At 45.4% G+C, this 10,722-nt stretch overlaps 1 protein-coding gene across 1 annotated transcript in view; it reads right to left on the minus strand.

Annotated features, from left to right (window-relative positions):
- LIME1 (Lck interacting transmembrane adaptor 1) overlaps nucleotides 1-878 on the minus strand; it is a 68,005-nt gene extending 67,127 nt beyond the window's left edge. The window contains exon 1 of the mRNA XM_078650435.1: nucleotides 732-878. The gene's annotated coding sequence lies outside the window, so the exon portion shown is untranslated. The remainder of the gene's footprint in view (nucleotides 1-731) is intronic.
- Nucleotides 879-10,722: the final 9,844 nt, after the last annotated feature.

Consider the following 10,722-nt stretch of genomic DNA (forward strand, 5'->3'; position numbering starts at 1 on the left):
TGCGGTGTGTCTCTGCGACCTGTGGTTGCCTGTGCCTTCTATGTCTGTTTTTATTCCCTCAGCTTAAGGTTGTATCTCTTAAAAGGTGAAACCACTTGATTAGCATTGTAGTGGAAAGTATATTTGGTTACTTGCATCTTTGCTCTTTTACGTTGTGTATTAACCAGGTTTTGCCACTTGTTAACAGCAGTACATGCAAAAAAGTAATGGGATAAGTGGTGCAAATGATACAAACAGCTGAGATGAAACCATACAAATTGTAATTTTTTTTTAAAGAATTTCGAATTTCATGCACTTCCAATTCCCGAAACAATTCTAAAAGTAAGATTGTAGAATTTGACAGCGCTCAACAATGCAGCTGCTTTTAGCCTGTGAATCTACTGTGCTTAAAGGGTGGTGACAAAGAGTTTTCAAGGTGTACCTGCCGCTCAGGGGGCAAGGGGGGCTTTGAGGCATCCAGGTCAAAGCTGCAACCAGGGAAAGATGGGCACAGGGCATGCAAGATTGACAAAGTGGACATTTTCGGTTGTCACTTCATCTGCATTTTTATACATTACAAAGGAGACGGCCCTGCTCGATACATGCATCTCCCCTTCATTTGCTGTGGCTCTTTGTAATTTATTTCTTTTTTATTTTTGTATGTTCATAGAAGCCCTAATTGCTTCGAACAGATTAAAATGCCTACAATAAGCGAAGCAATAAAAAGTTCAAGAAATGTCAAATCAACTTACTGGTAGAAAGGACAAGGATGCGGGCTGTAGAACCCGAGCCCTGGGCTGAGGCCTCACCTGGACCGAGGGGAGGACGGTTTGATGCGGTTCCCCCTTTTGAACAGTGCAGCAGAGACCGGGCGCAGCTTCTTTGCCGGGGGCAGCTCTGAGAGTGGCGCTGCAGAGGCAGCCTGGGGCTCGAATCAAGACCGGAAGCAGGCTGTGGTTCTGTGTCTTGCTGACGCAGTCACTCACGCATAACCGAAGCACTTCCTGAGCTGCACCCCCAAACACAAGGCTGCACCTGCTTGCTCCAGAGATTGAACACACATTCATGAGCGGCACGCGCCCTCAGAGATGGACCAGGCCCCTCTGGACACAGAAAGACCAGGGGCCCAGTGTCATGCACTCCTTCTCTCAGGTAACTTGAGGCAGACCCACATATCAACACAGCCTCAGTTGCCTCACGCGCTTTGCTGGCAGAAAGTCCTCGCTTGGCAAGAAGAACTCTGGGGCATATTATCAAGGGATTTATCTCGGCTTTTTTGGCTTTAAAAGCCAAGAAATGGGAGATAAAATTATCTCCCTATCAACGCAAATTCGCATGTTAGCACCCTTTTTCTCTACGCTTCCCCTTGCATCTCTAATGAGATGCAAAGGGGGCGTTCCAGAGAAAAATAATAGGAGAAATGTTGTTAAGCGACATTTCTCCTATTATCAAGGATTTCACTAACCCTGTTAGTGATAAAAAAAGCAGCGTTAACCGCGGTTAGCACTGCTTTTTTTTACACCTGGTATTTTCCTGACTTAGCCATGATATCCTATGGAAGGTGGATGTCATGGTGAAGTTTGTGAGCCCCTATCATCAAGCTAACGCCAAACTTCGAGAGATTATCGTTGGGTTTCCAGCAATAATCTCTCATTTGGCAGTTAGCGCGAGGATTTTTATCACTTCTGAGATAAACCTTGCTAATAGCAAGTTATCTCTGCGATAATTTCCGGCGATGCTTAGCGTTAAAAAATTAATTGCTAAGCCTCGTTAGCTATAAATATCGCTAATCATTGGTAATATGCCCCTTTGTCCTTCTGCCAGTATTCATCTTTTTCTGGCCCTCTGTGTTTTTACATCACTATTCAAGGCAATCCATGCTGTTCTCTATTACTGAAGTCCCTACTTCCTCCATGGATGTGTTGTAGAAACACATGGCACATTAAAGAAGGGTTGTGGGCTTCGGTGTGGGCTTACAGGTGTGGGGTGAACAGTGCCCAGGCCTGGCACTTCCGGAAGGCCAGGTGTTGTTGCATTACATCTCAGGTAGCAGCCAGAAAAGGAAAGAACATTGGGGCTTATTTATGAGGCCTTGCGTCACTTTTTGTGACGCACCAGTGGCGTAAAAATGTGCCTTGTTGCACCATATTTACAAAGTGATGCATCTAGGTAGATGCGTCACTTTGTAAACCCTTGCGCCACATTATACCTGCGCCAGGTATAATGTATGCAGGGGGGCGTACCGACGCAAGAAAGGGCTATGTAAGTGACGCAGTGAAATCTATAAGATTTCACTGCGCCACTTCTAGGACTCAAATGGGTCAATATCTTATGCCTGCCTCATTGCAGGCATAAGACTGACGCAGGCACATTAGACATGGGACTTGCCCATGTGTAATGACCCATTGCTAGAGTTGCGTCACTTTTGTGACACACTCCAGAAATGCGTAATTTTTGCTCCTACAGCTACGTCAGAAATACTGACGTATTGCGACATGATGCGTCATACTGTAAATATGACGCATCATTGGTGTCGCAAGGAGGGCGCAAGGAAAAGTGACGCATCGCTGTTTTCTTGCAGCAAGGCGTCACTTTTCATAAATGAGACCCAGGGTATCTACTTGTAATCCTAGTTCTCCTTTAGGGGAATCATCATTAAAGTCATAAGCAGTGAATAGTTCCTCACATGCATGAGTTCACATAACACTTTTCACAAAATATATCAATGTAATGGTTTTCTTTAGAGAAGACAATGATTTAGACAAAAAATGTTAAAGTAGTGCGTGGCCACGATAGGAGAGGATTAGTGAGATCTTTCCGCGTCTCTCACTAATATGTCAGTAATATTGGGCGTAATCGGGAAATATGAGTCCTAAAGCATTCGTCAAGCAAAGTGAAAATAGGTAACTGAGAAAATTGAGCAGGGCAGTGGGAAAATGACGATGAAGTTTAGCACAAGAGGAAAATATATATAACTAAATAGTAGCTGGCTCGCCACGGATGGAGGAGAGCACCTCATCTGCCTTACAGAGGATGAGGAGTAACCCTGTAGTGTGAGAAAACAAACAAGACCTCTGTTACGCACCTGATCCGGGATCTTGAAAACCGCTCGCGGCGAAACAATGTAGTGGATCCGGGGGATTCTGAGGGGAGCTGAGGGAAATGACATACAGAGCTATGTAAAAGATTGGTTTAAAGCCCTGCTTCAATCATGTACATATATAATATTACAAGAGAACACCTAAAAAGGCAACCTCAGCAACACAAAACACAAGACCACTAGACACTTTGACAAGAGTGCATTTCTTTAATTAAAAATAGTAAATCTTAGAAGCATTAAGACCCAACAGTGATTTCTCCTTTGAGAGGCATCCAGTTCTCTTTTTTCAGGACCTATTGATGGTGACACTTCAGAAATGAACATCCTTTCACCATGTTCTCTTCAAACCCATAGTAGAGACTACACGCGGGGCCTTCCCTTCTGCCTAACATTTAACTGAAGATTCATTAGTATCATAGAAAGTCAAAGTCAGAGGTGAAAACTATCCCACATTGATTACTTTCAAGGATTTATGGAAAAGCATGTTGATTATCCAAGAAATCCATATCAGAAGCCACTGGGAGAAAAATAGAGCAAGGTCTTCGCACATGCAGAGGTGATGCTTCTTGGGCATCTGGAGTGTCGGTGAAGACAGCGAGTGAAGTTCATAGCCCAGTAGCGTACGAGAGACTCACATTGGTGAGATGAATAAGAAAGTATTTTGGCAACAACCTGGGTTTCGGAAGGAAAGAGGGGGCGGGACTGAAGCAAGGTAGGATGTTTTGTAGCCAAGTACATTCCCAGAAGTGTGTGTGTAAATGTGATTTTGAAGGGAGAGTAGAGTTCTTTGCTGGCGGTATCTTTGTGAGGTATTTGTTGGGGGGCTGCAGGATGACAACCTTGTACTGTCAGTAGTTGGAAGCAGGCAGGTAATAGCATCTGATGAGGCTCGGCATAGCTAAAAGCCTCAGGCAGCTAAATTCAACGTATTCTATTGTAGGTAGACTAATGGGGAAAACCATCAAATGCTTCTCATTTAATGTCTGCGGGTTGAACTGCCCTAGTAATAGGTTTATGGTACTAAGAGTCCCCAACCAAGTAGGTGGAGATATCTGTTTCATCCAAGAGACTAACCTGGTCCACAGAGATGAATGGAAGTTGCATAGTTTCTACCAACCTCTTTAGTATTTCTATTCTATAAGGTAAAAATAGGAGAGTTCCTATGGAGGGACCCAGGTTCCTCTTATATGGGCATTTAATAAGTGAGCTAATTTGCTACAATCTAAACCATAAATCAGGGACAGGAAGAACTAAAACACAAAATTCTGACATTCTTGGCTAAGGTGACCAGCCCCTTTGATAATAAGAGGTCGAGGGGGCAGGAATCTTCTTATAGATGGGTACCGGGCCAAATCAGGGAGGACAGTTGGGAGCACCATTTCTTTTTCAGAGGAAGGATTTAGATGACTCTCAGATTTAGGCTTTAGTAGATGTGAGGCGAAGGGAGCATCGAGGGGAGATATATTATGCATATTATTGAGCAGCCCCTAAGCTATATGTACAAGTTGGTCTGTTCCTATTAGCTTCATTCCTTAGCTTTGAGCATAAGAGAGGTTCAACGGATAATGGCCGCAGAAGACCCTGTGATCCGTGTGATACTATGCCCGGGATGTAGGAGTCCAAGAGCAATATGCTGGTGATTCAATGGGTTCTTGCTTCAAGACCCAGGTGTCCAAGAAGCATCCATTTCCAAATCCTCGAATTTCTCCACGTGAACAATCCAGGGGAATGATCTGGACCCATGGCTTGGGATTCGCTCAAATACTAATCCAGTGAACTTGTATAACAAAGATTCCCAGAATAAAAAGTATTGGTGAAAAAAACTTTATTAGATTTACAAAAGTTGTTACTACGACCTAGAACACCAACTTAAGCAAACATTCTCACATAAAGTCTGGTGTCAAATTATTCCTAGTAGAGGTTAGATAAGCATGGCGACGCTCAATAAGGCAGAGTACTCCTTACCCAAGGTTAATAAGAAATTCTACGAAGGGCAAAAAAAGCAGGCATCTGCTGCCTAACAAACCGAGGAAGAAGCAGACTTAAATCATATGTGGTGCCAATAAAAGGGAGTACAAACCGTGTATCATCTGGAATAGACAAAGCAGTGGGCTTTTACAACCTATTACTTGCAGTTATAGACAAAGGAACTCATAAACAAGTAAGACGTACCAGAGCGTGTGCAGGCTTCGGGCGTTGACAGTGGTGAGCCTGATAACCAAAACGGATATAAGAGCAAGATAAACGTAAATAAAACCTCATAAGGCACTAACTAGACCGTTCCTAGTTATAATTAGGATGCATGCGAGTCTCTCACAAGTAATAAGGCCAAAATATTCCTTTTACTGGGAACCAAAGGACATATTATCAAGAATGGCGTTAAAATGATCGCCACTTTAGCGGCAGGAAACTGCCGCTAAAGAGGCGATAATGGGCTGATAATATGCTCTTGAGAATTCCAATAGAAGCCCAGGTTCACAATAGAACATGAGCTTCTATGGGAATTCACAAGGGCATATTATCAAGCCCATTATCGCCGCTTTAGCGGCAGTTTCCTGCCGCTAAAGCGGCGATAATTTTAACGCTGTTTCTTGATAATATGCCCCCAAGTACCCCTTTGCAGCACTTGACTCTTTCTGTGGAGCTAAGCAGACCAGTCCAAAGCTTACTCCGTGGAGGGGGTGTGGGCTAGTTGTGCAGTTCTTAGGCACCCTACAAGCAACACTTAATAATCACTGTCCGGACCATACTTTCACCTTTAAAAAGTAAAAGTACTTTATTGCACACACACTACTACATATTAATTTACAAATAGATACAAGGTGGCAGATGGAAATGTCCATGGTGACACCCGCAGACTGTTTATGCTCCATCAAAACCTGAACCCGACAACCACAATACCCCCCCACAGACACTCATACACTGAACTCACGATAATAGGGTGCAGTCATTAGAGTCAAGCTTAATGGCTTATTCAGGCTGTCATCACAATAAAAGATGAAATCTATAACCAAGAACCCAATGGAACAATATTAAAACTGTTTAAGCTGGTAACTCCTATTGGAGACACTCAATGTAATACGTAATAATTCACTGTTATACATTGATAATAAAGCATGACTCATTCAGTATTGTTCAGTGTAAGTGTTTTTTCTATCTTTATTGTGCTGCATAGGCAGCCTTAGGGCCTAAAAACAAAGGGCCCTGCACCCAATAGCCCCATTATTAAAGGACCCAGCTCTAGGGGTGCTCTAAATGCAAGAAAACACCTCCCCTCGTGGGGGAGGTGCTGGCGATCCCTGCTTTAGCTGCCCCAGACAGCCGCAGGTAAGAGCGGGGGGTGTTGGCAACCCTGCGTTTGGCGCCCCACGACAGCCACCGGTAAGAGGGGGAGGAGGCCGGTGCGCCAAGACTCAGACTGCCCCCCCCCCCCTTTCTACACAACTGCTTTTTAGGTCTCGGCTAGACAGCGCATGTGCTGTCTTGAAGAGAAATGTTGTTTACAATTCAGCCCACCCATAGGTTTACCATGTTCGTTCCGTTGTCACTCTTGTATCCTTTGTTCCCGTTTGTCCATAGCATGAATGCGTCATTCCTCTTCCTGTGTTTGGCCCTCCCCAATAGCATAGACCAGAACTTGTGTCCATCCACTGCTCCCATTTTAAAAGCTACTTTTTTCTTTGTCTTTAAGCACTCCACACGAGTGCTTGTCTTTACACTTGCTCTGCCTCCTTCTACCTCCTACAACACTGTTGCTTCCTTTCCTTCCTGAAATAGGAACCAACATTCCGAAATATGGCAAGGCTTTTAAAATGATGTTTCACGAGGCATGTTGTTTATCAAGCCAGGCGCCACCCACAGGTACTCTTTTTTTTAAACTTAAGTTTCATTTAATTTTCACTCTTCCAGTCCACCTGCAGCGCCCCGCTCATTTAAACATAATTGCCAGCTTCTGGCAGATGAGTTGCAACTGAACTCAATCAGGGCTTTGTAATGTAATGTAAACGCTACTTGTAAAGCGCACTTTGACCCAACGGGTATCCTGGTGCTGAGAGACGTAGGACCTGTAGCCACAGATCCATGGGGGAGACCGGATGTACGTTGTTACAACGCATGCTTTTACCACGCATGCTGTTACAACGCAAGTTTTACAACGCAAGCCTTTACAACGCATTGCTTTGGGGGGTGCTGGATAGTGACTAGTTTAATTTACTATTCCAACTCCAGTCCCCGTGGATAGTAGGGAAGCTGTTGGATAGTAAATTAAAACTATTCCCTATCCTAGAGCGCCCCCCAGTGCAATGCATTGTAATGGTTTTCGTTGTAAAACCTGTATTGTAAAGGCACTGCGTGGTAAAAGTTGCGTGGTAAAGGATGTTTCCCGGGGAGACCGTGATGTGCTAAGAGCGGGAGAAAGACTGATGTTATACTCTAGGATAGAGCCAGGTCTTAATTTTCTTTCTGAACTGCAGTAGGTCTTCCATCTGATGCAACTCTGTCGGGAGGCTATTCCAGAGCAGTGCTGCTGCAACATTGAAAGCTTGATCCCCTAGTTTTGCTCTTCTAAGTGGGATGAACAAACTGGGGGGTCTCTCAAAGGGTTGTGGCCAATGTGTTTAAGGGCGTGACTTAAAAACACATAAGCTAAAAATCTGTGCTTAGCAGAGTGTGCCTCCCGACATGTATTTCACTGTTTCCGTCATTGCATCCAGATATATGATACAAGTAACATCATACCTACAACAAATCAGGACTATTGGCTTTGTCAATGGTTGGTGGTTGCGTAAGATAAATAAGCGGCAACTATGGCTTGTTGTATATAATATTGAAAAAGCTTCCACTTAAAGCCCTGGTGACACCATGTTGCTGCTCCTGAGTTTCAAAAAGAGAAGGGAAATCCAGAGAAAATTACTCTCTTTAAAGGATTTCCCTTCCACTACAAGACTCACCTGGCATGACGTCATGCCGTAACTAGTGAGAAGTGATCAGTGTGAGCCCGCGCACATCAATGTGCATGCTGTCACTGCAGCCCGTAAAGTAACGGACGGGGCCAGGGCCCAAACAGAGCCCAATAGAGACCCGTTTCGAGGCACCCTTTAAAAAACAGCCGGTGCTCAGTACCGGTGAGACCCGGCCCACCTAAACCCCTGAGCTAAATACAGGTCTGCTGTTGGGGGCTGAGCACGCGCCCCAGTGTTGGCCAGGCCAAGGAGCAGCAGTGGGAGCTGGGCTCAGACAGTTGCTGCTCAGGCACTTTGTTGCAGTTTCTTAAAGAGCTGTTCCTTGTGTGCTCTTGCACAAATATTTTATTTCACCAAAAATATTTTCTTCATTACCGTGTATAAAAGCATGCCCCTATTCCTATGCCATAGGGCACTAGCTCTCTCCAGGTGCTCGCTGGAGCAGTGCCCCAATCCTCACTCTGTACAAAACAATGCCTAGAGCACACTGGGCTTGTTCGCTGTTTTTATTCTTCTCATCAGCATTGGTCTGTGGGACACTGGGAGGTCCCACATTCAGTCTTCTCCCTCTGGCCCTTGCCCTCCCTGGGGAGTTTTGAACTTTTTTGAAGGGGGGCGCCATGCACCACGTGTCAGGTTGGTCCCCCCCAGGTAGACCAGCAAGCACTGCTTACCATGGTTACTGTTTCCTTGGCTGGGGGCCTTATGGGGCCTACTGGGAATGTTCCCAACAAGTTTACCCTGCCCCACTGGCTCAATTCTAGAGATTTCACTGGTTTTGCTCCTGGTGACAGGCTCCAGTCACTAGGAGGGTTTGTTTCTATCTCTAAAAACTTTGCAAATCCAGCGGCTTCTCTTCATGGCTCTCTGGCCATCGTGCCCCTGATTTCCTTGCCCAAAACTGTCCCCGGGCAGACCTCCTGGTGCTATCTTCGCCCTGGGGCCTCCCCCAGAAGCACCTTTCAGCCCTCAGAGTACCCTCCCTGCCTGTACGCTCTGGCCACACAGACTCCTTACCCAGTTGCAGGGTGTGTGTGTAAGGAGCAGGGGTCCCCTCCCGTTGTAGGTCACCAACTTACAGGACCAGACCACGGAATTCCCAAGAGAAACATCTCCTCAACAGCCCCTCAGTAGGTCCACCTCTACTGTCCTACAGAGTATTGGGAGGCCAGTGTGTATAGCTGAGTTGTGAAGGGGAGCCCCACCAGGAGCAGGCTGTCTGCTGCTCAGCCCATGGTCCAACTGTCACTTCACCTCTCTGTGTCCCAACATTCCGAGGCACATCTTTGACTCCAACATTCTATTGAGCACAGAGCACAAGCACTGGTTGAGCAGGAGGTGTAAGGAGTAGTTTCTGTCCTTTAACTCCAGTTCTGTAGTAGGGGTATCTCTGTTATAGTCATAATCTAGTGAATAGTCCCGCCCATGTGCGTGGACCCCGGAGCAATCAAAAATAATCTCTTACAGTGTCAAAAAATGCAGAAATGCATAGACACTTAAGAGAGAATTTAAAGACAGATAATGCAGCCTAAAAGGCTACACTGTCCAGTACTTCCACTAGAAATTCCACCATAAAGTCCACAAAACAGCAAAAGCCTGTACAGATTTCCATTGCTTTAACAGCAAACTCCCTCAGGAATGATAGAGAGAAGAACCTGGACAGACAAGCCCCATAGGCTGCCATTATGTGGCTCAAAACAGGATACTGTGCCTTTAAGAGAATCTTCCAGAACCTTCTCCCAGTATCCCAGAATGCATAGCAGGTCCAACTTACTTTCAGTTCTTTTTGAAGGCGTAACACGCCAGACCTGTAGCATTCCGTAAAGGAATATGTCTCACTCCACCGGGGAGGAGGGAGGGCGCTTAGGACTATAACAGAGATACCCCTACTACAGAACTGGAGTTACAGGACAGAAACTACTCCTTCTGTAGTAGGGGATCTCTGTGTATAGTCATAATCTAGTGAATAGAATGGCAAGCCCATCCCCACACCAAAGCGGCGGTGGAGAAAAGAGAATCAACACCACTATTGTGCGAACAGATTTCGCAGTAAAGCCTGTCCAACCTGAGCATCTGCCCTAGCATCAGAGTCCAGGCAGTAATGCTTAGCAAAGGTATGAACCGACTTCCAAGTGGCCGCCTTGCAGATTTCTGCAATCGGAACATTACGGAGCAATGCTGTCGTGGCAGCCTTGCCCCTGGTGGAATGAGCCTTAGGTTTACCTCTTAAGGTCTTATTAGCTTTTTGGTAACACAGCTGTATGCAGGACACAATCCACCTAGAGATAGACTGCTTAGAGGTCGCAAGACCCGTCCTGACAGATCCATAATTGATGAACAATTGGTCTGACCTACGAATATCACAGGTTTTATCCAGATAAAATTTCAGCACCCTCCTAACATCCAGGGAATGCAAAGACCTTTCCGCTGGAGATGAAGGATTCTGAAAGAACGTAGGTAAAGATATAGTCTGGTTGATATGAAAATCAGAAACAACCTTGGGAAGAAACTTAGGGTGGGTACGCATAACAACCTTAGCAGCATGAAATACAGTATAAGGTTCTTGGCAACACAACGCCTGAATTTCACTCACCCTGTGGGCCGATGCAATGGCCACGAGGAACGCCGCCTTCCAGGACAGGTGCTGCAACTAAGCCTTATGAATAGGTTCAAAAGGCTCCT

This window comes from Lissotriton helveticus, chromosome 7 (assembly GCF_964261635.1).
Source record: "Lissotriton helveticus chromosome 7, aLisHel1.1, whole genome shotgun sequence".
NCBI classification, from domain to species: Eukaryota; Metazoa; Chordata; class Amphibia; order Caudata; family Salamandridae; genus Lissotriton; species Lissotriton helveticus.